Raw genomic sequence first — 12,475 nt, forward strand, 5'->3', positions numbered from 1 at the left:
ACAGATCAAAGAGTTCATATCTTTGTTGGTTTTGTAAGAACCCATATTCTCTATCAACAAGTTGAATTTTTATTATTTTTTGCTGTCTAAACATCCCTATTGGGGTTCTGTTGCTTATTTATTTCGACGTCTAACTTTGTAAAGGTATTTGTTACCACTGCTTGAAAACCAAAAAGAAAGCCAGGAACAAGGAACATTTTAATGAAATGCTGTAAGAGTCCCAATCCATCTAAACAGCTGATTGGATCCCATGTGGATCATTTATTATCACAATAGATTTTCACACTACTAAACCACTTCCTTACTCAACAAATACATGCGTTAAGGAGCAAAACTCTGACTACCAGAGCGAATGCTCTTGAGGGACCCCAAAACTCAAAGTCTGGTGCTTTCAGTAAGGATCCTAAGGGTGGGCAGTGGGAAGGGGGGGGAGAAGACGGGTTTCACTGCAAGTGGAAATTAAGAGAATCACAAACTGTATCTCCTTAAACAGGACTGGAGACCCGTCTTGTGGGGCTAGGAGCGGAGAGGGGCGGGCGCAGTGGGCCTGGAGACAAGAGAGCAAGAAGGAGGCGAATGCAGGCTGAAGAATGGTCTGTGACACGGGGAGGGGGAAGTCAGCGCCCGACCGCACCCCGAGAGCGAGGCGGAGAGAAGTGGCCGCTCAGCCCGAGTCCCCAGGACAGGTTCAGCCTCAGGAGTCTGGGAGGACTGACAGGGAATGGGGACCCCACCGACGGAAGATGAGGATTGAGGAGGGTTCCCCGTCGCCTTCAAACGGACTCCTGCTGGCCATCGCGGCGCGGGAGAAGAGGGAGGCACGGACCCACCAGGGAGCGCACAGGTTACCTGTCTTAGCCGCCTGCCCACGAGTCTCCACTTCCGCAGACTTTGGGTTACCACGGGCTACCCGGCCGCGCCTCGTGACGTCATCCAAGCGCGCCCCAGCGGCAGGTGATCCGGCCCGCCCCCTCCTGCAGAGCGGGGCGGAGTCGCGGTTTGGGGGCGGGGCCTGCGCAAGCGCAGAGCTGCGACGGGCGAGCGAGGGCTTGTAAGGACAGCTTGGCTTCAGGGATGTAGTAGGGTTTACCCTCTTACGCGGTTAATTCTAACTGCAAACTCTTATAGGCACTTAAGGAAAAAAGTGAGTTACAACAATGCACTTTTTATCCCTTCTTTTACGCTGTCCCTGATCTATGACTGTAGTGTACATATTCATTGCACCACAATTCATTAAAGTCCTATTATGTGCCTGACAAGCAGTGTTAAGAGAATCTAGGGGGTACAGCAGTGAACAAAACAGCAATCCCCCGGAGATTACTAGCTAGTTCAGAAAGTAAATATTGAATAACTCAACAAATCTATATGCATTGGTAAAGATTAGAAGTGTATGGAAGGAAAAACGTTGCTCAGAAACTAAAGGAAGGGGGGCACCCCATTACTTGGAGATGTTAAGGAAGTAATTATGAAGAGGCCTGTTGAACTGAGAAGTCAGCTCTGTCAAGATCTGGAGGAAGAAAAACCAAGAGAAGGATGGAAATGTTCAAAAGCTGTGGGGAAGGGATAAAATGTGGTGTCCTTGATAAAGGAAAGGAGGCTGGGGAAAGAGCAGAAAATGAGATCAGCAAGGCAAGTGGAGTCCTGACCTTGTAGAGCCTTTCTGGGTCATCATCAATGGCATGGGTTTTGTTTGAACACAGGGTAGCCAGTGAAGAGTTTTAGACATGCGAGTGACAGGATCCGGTTTTATAAAACCACCCTAGATGCTATGTGTACAATGAACTATTTATTGGGAAGCAGGAAAGAATGCAGAGAGTTGCTTTTGCACTGATGGTGTAATGATGGAGAAGGGGGCACCTGGGTGGTTCAGTGGTTGAGTGTCTACCTTTAGCTCAGGTTGTCATCCCAGTGTCCTAGAATCAAGGCCGACATCAGGCTCCTTGAGGGGAGCCTGTTTCTCCCTTTTCCTATGTTTCCGCCTCTCTGTGTGTGTCTCTCATGAATAAATAGAATCTAAAAAACAAAAAAAAAACAAAACAAAAAAAAGAAATGATAGAAATGAGCAAATTTAAGGAGTAATTTGGAGCTAGAGTTGACAGACTTGGAGATGGATTACGTAAGGCGATAAAGGAAAAGAGAAGTCTCAAAAATTACTCCTGAATTTTGGGCCTCAGCAAAAAGCCAGATAATACAGATGAACAGATGAAACAATTTCTTTTTTTTTTTAAGATTTGTTTGTTTGTTTATTTATTTATTTATTTATGATAGAGAGAGAGAGGCAGAGACACAGGAGGAGGGAGAAGCAGGCTCCATGCCGGGAGCCCGACATAGGACTCGATCCCGGGACCCCATGATTGCGGCCCGGCCAAAGGCAGGCGCCAAACCGCTGAGCCACCCAGGGATCCCCGATGAAACAATTTCTAGTGCTTTGCCAGATTTGTTTCTCCTTCTTTCAACCCTGATTCCTTTGCTTCTTTGTTTTCAAGATCTATTTATTTACTTATTTATTTATGATAGACAGAGAGAGAGAGAGAGAGAGGCAGAGACAGAGGAGGAGGGAGAAGCAGGCTCCATGCCGGGAGCCCAACGCGGGACTCCATCCCGGGACTCGATCCCGGGACTCCCGGGACTCCAGGATCGTGCCCTAGGCCAAAGGCAGGGCCAAAACGCTGAGCCACTCAGGGATCCCCCTTTGCTTCTTTGTTACCAAGCCTTCTTGCTTCCCTTCTTACTTCTTTGACCATTTCCTCCCAATTTCTATCCAAGAGTTCCTCTTCTTTTCCCTTTCCTTACCTCTTTCCCCCTTGATCTTCATATGCTACATCCAGCTAGAAACCCAAAAGCCTACAGCATTCAGGCAGTGAACACAAAGGAGTGAAGTTCATGATTAGAGACTATGGAGAACTGGAGTTGATGGTCCCTACTCAGCTCTAGATGGTTCTTTCCAACCAAGAGTGCTGCCTTGGTGATATCAGATCCTCTCATTTTAAAAGATATATCAATATACGGATACATAAAATTTCTTAAATTTTAAATAATGGTCACTAATTTGAACTTTATTAAACTTTTATTTTGCACCAAACAAAACATATCTGTAGGCCACAAGTTTGCCTCCTTGGTGGATATTTTCCCAGTGTGCTGACTTTGTCTACTCTTGTGGGACTACCACCAATAAGTTTGATAACTCTCAAGTCTGTCTCTCCACTCAAACCTTTTTAAAATTTCCTAATTAAAATATTCAAACTTCACCTAGATGTCCAGTTGGCATCTCAAACTTAGCATTTAAAACTGAGCTCATCAGAGACTCTTAACTATAGGGAACAAACTGACGGCTGCTGGAGGGAAGGGGAGTGGGGGAATGGGGTAATTGAGTGATGGACATTAAGAAGGGACTGTGATGTAATGAGCACCAGGTGTTATATGCAACTAACAAATCACTGACTTCTATGTCTGAAGCTAGTAATACAGTATTTGTTAATTAAATTGAATTTAAATAAATAAACTGAATTCATCATCTGCCCCTACCCTCAAACCTAACAACTCAGTTATTCTCTGTCTCAGCTATCAAGATCCACCTGGTCACCCAAGCCCGAAATACAAAATGATCCCAGGCTCATCTTTTTCTCCCTTATTCCACAGTCGAACTAAACATGTCCTTGCTCTCCTCAATATTTATCACATTTGCCATCACCTCCATTCGTAACTAACCACTGCCTTTGATGAAGCTTTTGTATCTCTCTTGGGGAAAGTCACATGACCTTCCTGCACCTCAGTTTTTTCACTTGTAAAATGAGAGGATTGAACTCATTGATTTGATTTCTAAGATCTGTTCCATTTGTAAAATTCTATTTTCTAAAGCCACCAAACATGGGATGCCTGGGTGGCTCAGCAGTTGAGCGTCTGCCTTCAGCCCAGGGCATGATCCTGGAGTCCCAGGATTGAGTCCTGCATTGAGCTCCCTGCATGGAGCCTGCTTTTCCCTCTGCCTACGTTTCTGCCTTTCTCTCTCTCTGTCTCTTGTGAATAAATAAATAAAATCTTTAAAAGTAAATAAATAAAGCCACCAAACGTATCACAATCACTATCTAAATTTTTGGAGGTTTTTTTTTGCCTGGCTGTTTTAATACCGAGGATATTATAACTAAGATTAACAGGAAAAACTGAACTTGATAAAAATAATCAGTACAAAATGAAATTAGCAATGGCTAAAACTAGACACAGTTTTGCTATAGAATAAAAAATGAAAAAGAACTACCGATTGGTAACATTGAAAACTGGAAATATTGAGAAAAACAGACATGGTAAAATTTGTCATTTATGAAAAGTTGATGGGAAAGTCAAATTTACTTACAAAATAAAACATAAAAAAAAAAATAAAAAAAAAAAAATAAAAAAAATAAAAAAAAAAAAAAAAAAAAAAAAAAACAAAATAAAACATAAAACGTTCATGCAGAAAAAAAAAAAAAAACTGGTCTTGGTTAATTAACCACAAAAGAAAGCTCATAATATCAGAATCTCTAATGGCTATAATTTTTCATGAAAAAAATAATACTGAAGTATAACTTCCGTGTGAAGTTTACATGTAGAAAAAATGGAACTGACTCTAGTGAAAATAATTTTAGTAAAATGGAAAAACAAGAACCAGTTTATAATATAAAATCAAATGTGGCATTTCATTGGCATAATGAAGTTTGTCTTTTTCTTATTTTAAAGAATTTAATATCATATTTTAAAGATTTCAAGTAGACTTTAAAACCTGGATTTGAAGTTGAGGGTATATGGTGACTTCTGATATTAACCGTTATTAAATGTTAGTTTACATGCAAGGATTTTCTCATTTTGATGATAAATGGGTAAAAAGAACTTGGAAAACTAGAAAAGTATGCACTTGAAACTCTGTAAATGGCAGTTAGCCAACAACTAGAGCAAAAACAACAAACGGTAAGAGCTATCTTGTTTTTCTTTTTTTTAATTTTTATTTATGATAGTCACAGAGAGAGAGAGAGAGAGAGAGAGGCAGAGACATAGGCAGAGGGAGAAGCAGGTTCCATGCACTGGGAGCCTGATGTGGGATTCGATCCCGGGTCTCCAGGATCGCACCCTGGGCCAAAGGCAGGCGCCAAACCGCTGCGCCACCCAGAGATCCCCTATCTTGTTTTTCTGAGTTATTCATACATTACCAATCATGATCATACTTTAGCTGATACTTTATATTGTTACGTTTGTTACTCATAAGGATAAAGATCCTCTTCCTTTGTCTTTTTTTCTTTCCACCTATTTCTCATGGATATGTAAGATAAGTTACATTTTACAAAGCAAATTATTATGAAAAAAGTTATCTTTTTTTAAGGGAATAGATTTCTAGGATTTGACTCTGGCTTAAATCAAATACGGTGTGTTTCCTGTGAAGACTTTTTGCACAACAATTAAAAATATAATTATTTAAGTGCCATCTTTCCTACAGAAGAGATGCTTTAGTTTAAATCTGAAAAATTAAAAAGTCTTGATACTTTATGTCAGTTTCTCATACCTTAAAATATATAGAAAAAGACTAATTTTTTTTTTATTTTTTTATTTTTTTTTTTTTATGATAGTCACAGAGAGAGAGAGAGAGGCAGAGACACAGGCGGAGGAAGAAGCAGGCTCCATGCACCGGGAGCCCGATGTGGGATTCGATCCCGGGTCTCCAGGATCGCGCCCTGGGCCAAAGGCAGGCGCCAAACCGCTGCGCCACCCAGGGATCCCAGAAAAAGACTAATTTTAAGTCATTTTCTATTCCTCGTTCACAAACACAGCAATGTTTTCTTTCAATGCAATTTTGCAAATATCAACAAACTTTCACTCTTCATAGAAATATAGATTAAAAATGAAAATTTAAAGACTCAAATTCACTGCTTTTTAAAAAAAGATGTTATTTATTTATTTATTTATTTATTTATTTATTTGAGAAAGAGCCCATACAAGGGGCCTGGGGGCAGGTGGAGAGGGAGAGGGACAAGCAGAATTCCCACCAAGTGTGGAGCCTGACATGAGGCTCAATCCTAGGACCCCTTGATCATGCATGACCAGAGCCAAAGGCAGACGCTTAACCAACTGAGCCACCCAAATACCCCATTGTTGTTGTTTTTTTTTTAATTATCTCTAGCTCTACATTTGTACCTCCAGTCTTTAGACATTTTAAAACATAGTGTTTGTCTTTCAATGGAAAAGAATCCCTCAGCTTGTAAATCTGAAATGCCTAGGCCAGGAAATTGAAGGTAAAGTTTACCCCACCCTGGTTTTGGGTTACCTTAACTCGTGTTTTACTTCTTATAGATAAATCTCAAAGGTCTATCAAAGATACTTTCTCAAATTTCTCACAAAAGGAAAGTATTTTGATTGGGTCCAAGAGCATTTGGGAAGTTTATTTCTAATGCTGCCACCATATATTTAAAAAATAGTTTTTTAAGAAGAGCCTGAGTGACTTTGTTGGTTAAACATCTGACTCTTGATTTCATCCCAGGTCATGATCTTGGAGTCATGGGAGCAAGCCCCCTCTTGGGCTCCACACTCAGTGTGGAATCTGCTGGAGATTCTCTCTCTCCCTCTTTCTCTGCCCATCCCCACCCCCACATGAGGCACATGCTCTCTCTCTCTCTTTAAAGAAAAGTTTTCTAGAAAATACTGCTTTTTGATGAAAACTGTTGACATAGGTATAATTTTGATTTAAATGTTTATGCTCATATACACAAAATCACCACCCCACAGAGTCAAAATAACAGAGTCAACATCTTATATTTATTCAGTAACTCCTGAAAATCTTTAGCTGATATTTCACTTCTGAAATTCATGTTTGTGATTATGGCATAATTGGAGTTCATATAGCAGATATGCTTTTCATTAATGATTGCTTTTCCCTTTGATGCTATCTGATGATAGCAGATGAAATATGTTCATATTCTCACTGAGATTCAGTGCATTGGAACATTTTCAAGAGAATTTCTGACTTGGCTCAGGTGAACTATGTACAATAGAAGAGGCAGAGACAGAGACTGCTGGCTGTCCCTCATTAGCCAGTCTTCTTTTTTCATAGTAATAGAATCCTCACATTTTATTTTTAAAAGATTTTATTTATTTATTTGAGAGAGAGCTCGAGTGTGTGAGTAGGGGGAGGGGCAGAGGATTTTTTAAAAAGATTTATTTATTTATTTATTTATTTATTCATAAGAGACATGGAGAGAGAGGCAGAGACACAGGCAGAGGGAGAAACAGGCTCTCTACAGGGAGCCTGTTGGAGGACTTGATCCCAGGACCCCAGGATCACGCCCTGATCCAAAGGCAGACACTCAACCACTAAGCCATTCAGGCATCCCAAAAGAGAGAATATTAAGCAGACTCCATACCCGGTGCAAGGCCCAATGTGGGGTTCAATCCCACAACCCTGAGATCATGACCTGAACCAAAATCAAGTCAGATGCTAAACCTACTGAGCCACCCAGGCGTCCCAGCAGTCATCCTTTTAAAACAAATGGAACATACATTTGTCTTCTTCCCAGTCTTCTTCCCATTGATTGGAACACAGATGTGTTGGTTATTTCTACAGTAGTCATCTTGGGTTATATAATTCAACCTTCAGAGTTTTAAGAAAAAGCAACAAGAAGGAAGGAGTCAAGATCCCTGAGGACCTTGTGAACACACTACCATACCAACTCTAAACTATCCACTTCTGCACTTGTACCAAGAAAGTTTATTTCTTCTTCTACCAAACTTAACTGATATGGGGACTAAGAACCAAAAGAAAAATACACAGTAAAGGCATTTGCAGATTTAATGCAGACCTGAGTAGCACAAAGAAAAATCCTCTCAGAGGAAGTGAAGGCTCATTTCTGTATCCACAGGCTACTGAGAGAAGATAACAGAGGCCTGTAAGGCAGTAACTCCTAAATTCAGTGTCTTGATAAAGTAAATACTTTCCACTTGTAGTCTCACTCAACTTATCCTACCTATTATCCCTCCTTTCACCTGATTTTGTGGAAGGAAATCCATTGACTGCAAAAAAGGTAGGCCCCTCTCCAGCCTCCATGGATGAACAGTTACAATCTAAGTCACTTATGAAATTCCATTCCTCTCTGCCCTGCTTCATGATCCCAGCCTTCCTCAAGGCTACATGTGGCCATGTAGGACCATCTGGCCAATGAGATGGAGGGGAAGGCTGCTGAGTGCTCCTGGGGCAGACTTTACCTTTCTAATAAAAAGATAGTCAAAGAGGTGCCTGGATAGCTCAGTCAGTTAAGCATCTGACTTTGGCTTAGGTCATGATCTAAGGGTCCTGGAATTGAGCCCCGCATCAGGCTCTGTGCTCAATGGGACATCTCCTTGTTCTTCTCCCTCTGCCTCTCCTCCTGCATATGCTCTCTCTTTCTTAAGTAAATGAATAAAATATTTTAAAAGAGAATAAAAAAGGTCATAAAAGAAGAACAAGCCAGCAGGAGGGAAAAGATGCTTGGAGTGCTACAGCCACCTTGACCATGGATGGTAAGCATAAGGATGAAAAGTCAATGTGCTGACAAAGCAACGTCATTGCTGACATTGTTGAGATGCTGACTCTGCTGTCTCTCTCTGGACTTCCTCCTAAACCGTACTGCTTCTGGTTTGTGCCCGTTAGTAAAGTTTGTTGTTGTTGTTGCTGCTGCTTGCAATTAATTTTTGTTGAAAAAAGATATCCAGCATTTTGGGAGATGTTGATTTACCTCTTCTCTCTTTTCGATACCAAGCCTTGTTCTCCATGTTTAAATAGTACTCATTGCTGATGCTTCTGCTCTTACTCCTATTCTTGATTTTTGTTGCTGCTGCCATCTTACTGGTTTGCATGTGCTAAATAAACCTTTCTCCATTATTTACTCTACTATACACTAGATTTAAATGATCTTTACCATACCCCTTTTGCATACCTCTAATACCAGTGCAATTTTGGTGTGATATTACCACTGTTTTAGGCTGAGCTGTAAAGAGTTCATAGAAAGGAAATGAATCTTTGTGTTCCCTGAAAAATAAAGTTGTGCCTGCCTTGTTAAAAGAGGCCCCAGTATTTCTGGGTACAAGGGGTCTACTAAATCTCCATCCGCTAAAGGAAAACTCATATTTGTTTCTGATTCTATCACTATTTTCGTGGCCCTAGCAATTCACTCAATTTCTCTGAGCTTGCATTTTTTTCTCATTTGTGTAATGAGAGAATGCCACTAAATGATTTTATGGTGGTTGGTTTTTTTTTAAATTTCAAATTTCTACTTTTTTAAGTTCCCCCAAGTACCAAACATAGTTACATAAACCCCTAAGCTCTTAATAGAATTTCCTTAAGAATAAGAAAATTAGTGTAAAGCCTGTCTGCCATGTCTCTGGCCTATTTAATGCTACCATAGTCCACCCACATGTCATACCAAAGGGAGTGAGTGTGTTAGAACCCAGCATGGGTTGCATGCCATCATTTTCTTAGGGTAGGAGTTGTGGCAAAAAAAAAATTCTCTAAAACTCTTTATGGATTGTGAGAGACAGTTGGGATAAATGTGTCAAAATATAAATGCAGGATTTGAAATACTTGCAAATCTCTAAAAGAAAAATCATACCAGAGTAGGGTGAATGGTAAATGAAAATTGAATATAATGACCAGCTTGACAGTCACAGCATCACTGTGACTTGGTCAACTTGGGTTGAAGAGATTACTATAGATTTTATGTACATTCAAACATTGAACAACATGGATTTGAACTGTGTGAATCCACTTACAAGTGAATTTTTTAATAAATACAGTACAGTACTATAAATGTATTTTCTCTTTCTTATGATTTTCTTGATAACATTTTCTTTTCTCCAGCTTATTTTATTTTAAGAATATAGTATATAATACATATAACATATAAAACATATGTTAATTGACTGTTTATGTTATTGATAAGGCTTCTGGTCAAGAGTAGGCTATTAGTAGCTAAGTTTTGGGGTAGTCAAAAGTTATATGTGTATTTTTTAAATATTTATTTAATTAATTTATTTTTTAAAAAGATTTTATTTATTTATTTGAGACAGAGAAAGAGAGACAGCAAGGGGAGGGGCAGAGGAAGAGAATCTCAAGCAGTTTCCATACTAAGTGCAAAACCCAACTCAGGGCTCGATCTCATGACCCTGAGATCATGACCTGAGCCAAAATCAAGAGTCAGATGCTTAACAGACTGAGCCATCCAGATATCCCTGTTACATGTGTATTTTTTATTGCACAGGGTAGGGAGGGGGTCAGCTCCCCTAATCCCATGTTGTTTAAGGGTTAACCGTATAGTCATATAACAGTTTGGACCACAGATCTTTTTTTTAATTATTACTAAAGATTGTTATTTATTTATTCATGAAAGACATGCACACACACAGAGAGAGAGAGGCAGAGACACAGGCAGAGAGAGAAGCAGGCTCCATACAGGGAGCCCGATGTGGGACTCGATCCTGGCACTCCAGGATCACACCCTGGGCCAAAGGAAGGCGTTCAACTGCTGAGCCACCCAGGTGTCCCTGGGCCACAGATCTTATCACTACACTGGTGGCTGATGCCAGAAGTAAATGGAGAGGATGGTTTGTGGCTTCAAGCAACGGTCATTTCCAAGGGCACTGAAACTAAAAATGATGCTCCTTTTACTAAAAATAAGAAGTAAGAGGCACAGGGAGCAATCAAAGTATTGTTGCCAAAGAAGATAGAATATGGGGATTCCTGGAAAGAAAGAGTGGTATTCGTGATCACATTCATTTTTGCCAGAGAAAGAAACAACACGTTTCAAAGGATTCTAATGAAAGTAAACACTAAAATGGTTCAGCATGGGTGGCAAAGAGCCTCTTGCTTCTAGAAAAAAAGTCCCTCTACACTCATGTCTGGTCCTTCTTTTCTTTCCTAACATGGGAGCACATTCAGTGGAAAGGAGGGTATGTGAGACTTAGTGTTAATACATTCCTGCTAACTGAGTATGTGTCATATAGCCACATTCATGTTTTTCTTTTCAGCAAAATTTCCTGAGTGCTGCCATGTATAGGTACATTTTCTGGGCTCTGAGGATACAAAGATGAAAAAATATGTCTCTGACATCAAACAACTTCCAGGCTATTGTAGATACAAAGGTGGCTTATTACATTAAAGGTCAGAGCTCTAGAACTGTGTCCTAGGTGGGTGCAAAAGCAAAGCCAGGATGATGAAAAAAGGCAAATAAGGATAAAATTGGAGAGGGGAGATGGATGTTGAGAAACCAAGAAAACTAAAGACAAGATCAAGTGCAAGAGGTCAAAGGAAGATAGCCTGGAGTGTCCTAGAATGGTCATTGTGGTTGACAGAATGGGGGACACCTAAGTGGTTTGCCAGCCTTAGGCTACTGTGGGCAGCTGGTCTCAACACCCAGCTCTGACTGGTCCAGAAGGTGCTCAGTATGTTTATTTACTAAAGGAATAGATTAATGCATGCCAAGACTCTTATTTGACTTTTGTGCAATGTTTTTGGGAGACAGAAGAGCAAATACAAGAAAAGATAAGCATTCTCTATGGAGAGACTGAGAAAAAGCAGATTCTATCTATACCCAGACATTGAGACAACATAGCACAATGTAATACTTTCTCCAGGCACAAACCCTGTGATAGAGCTTTCTGAAGACGCCAACAAAGCTCTCTCTGGTGGGGTCTACTCACAAGGGACTGGGTGCTGGCAACTCAGGCAATCACCCTTTAGGAGATTCTCTCCTACCAGTCATGTTTATGCAGTTGGGAGCAAGTTGCACTGACCACCAATGCTAGTGTTGGAAATAAGTAGAATCGGGGGCCACCCAAAAAAATTCCACAATGATTTCACAAGCAGTAGCAAACACTTGCTATTTGTCTCAACCTAGATATTTCTAAGATTCTGTGGGATTCAACTTGATCAAAAGCCCTTCAAAAGTCATTGAATTTTTCTAGTTCCATTATGGTCAGTAATAACAATGTTTTAAGGAATCTGGTTTTTAAACCCACTTAAAATACAAACACTTCCATAAAAGGGTTGATAATAAACACTAATCTCTTGTCTTGTAACAAAAGGTTACCACTGGCTGAATGCTTGTATTAATTGTGACTCTGGTTTCAAGTATCATGTAAGGGAATTTATTATAAAAACACAGTAGTGACTCACAGAAAGGCAGGAATGCAGCTGGGTCAAAGGAACCATGGGAAGCCTGCAGAACTGTCTCTTCTCTCTTCTCTTGTTTTTTTTGTTTTGTTTTGTTTTGTTTTGTTTTCCTTCTTCTCTTGTTTTCAAGTATTTCTGCCCTACTCTTTTTTTCTCTTCCTAGATCTACTTTTTCTAAGTCTGTAGACATGCAATAAGCAGAGATGGTCATCTCAGAATACTCAAGTTTATATCTCTTCCTTCTACGAGATAGCAGATCTCTTAATCCCAATTCCAAATTACCAAAAAAAGGAACATGATTAAGACCATTTTAGG

General features: G+C 40.1%; 1 protein-coding gene across 1 annotated transcript in view; it reads right to left on the bottom strand.

Annotated features, from left to right (window-relative positions):
* Positions 1 to 926, bottom strand: part of LOC121484097 (aminopeptidase O (putative)) — a 337,984-nt gene extending 337,058 nt beyond the window's left edge. Inside the window, exon 1 of the mRNA XM_041742808.1 lies at positions 850 to 926. The gene's annotated coding sequence lies outside the window, so the exon portion shown is untranslated. The remainder of the gene's footprint in view (positions 1 to 849) is intronic.
* Positions 927 to 12,475: the final 11,549 nt, after the last annotated feature.

This window comes from Vulpes lagopus, chromosome 2, assembly GCF_018345385.1.
Source record: "Vulpes lagopus strain Blue_001 chromosome 2, ASM1834538v1, whole genome shotgun sequence".
Lineage (NCBI taxonomy): Eukaryota > Metazoa > Chordata > Mammalia > Carnivora > Canidae > Vulpes > Vulpes lagopus.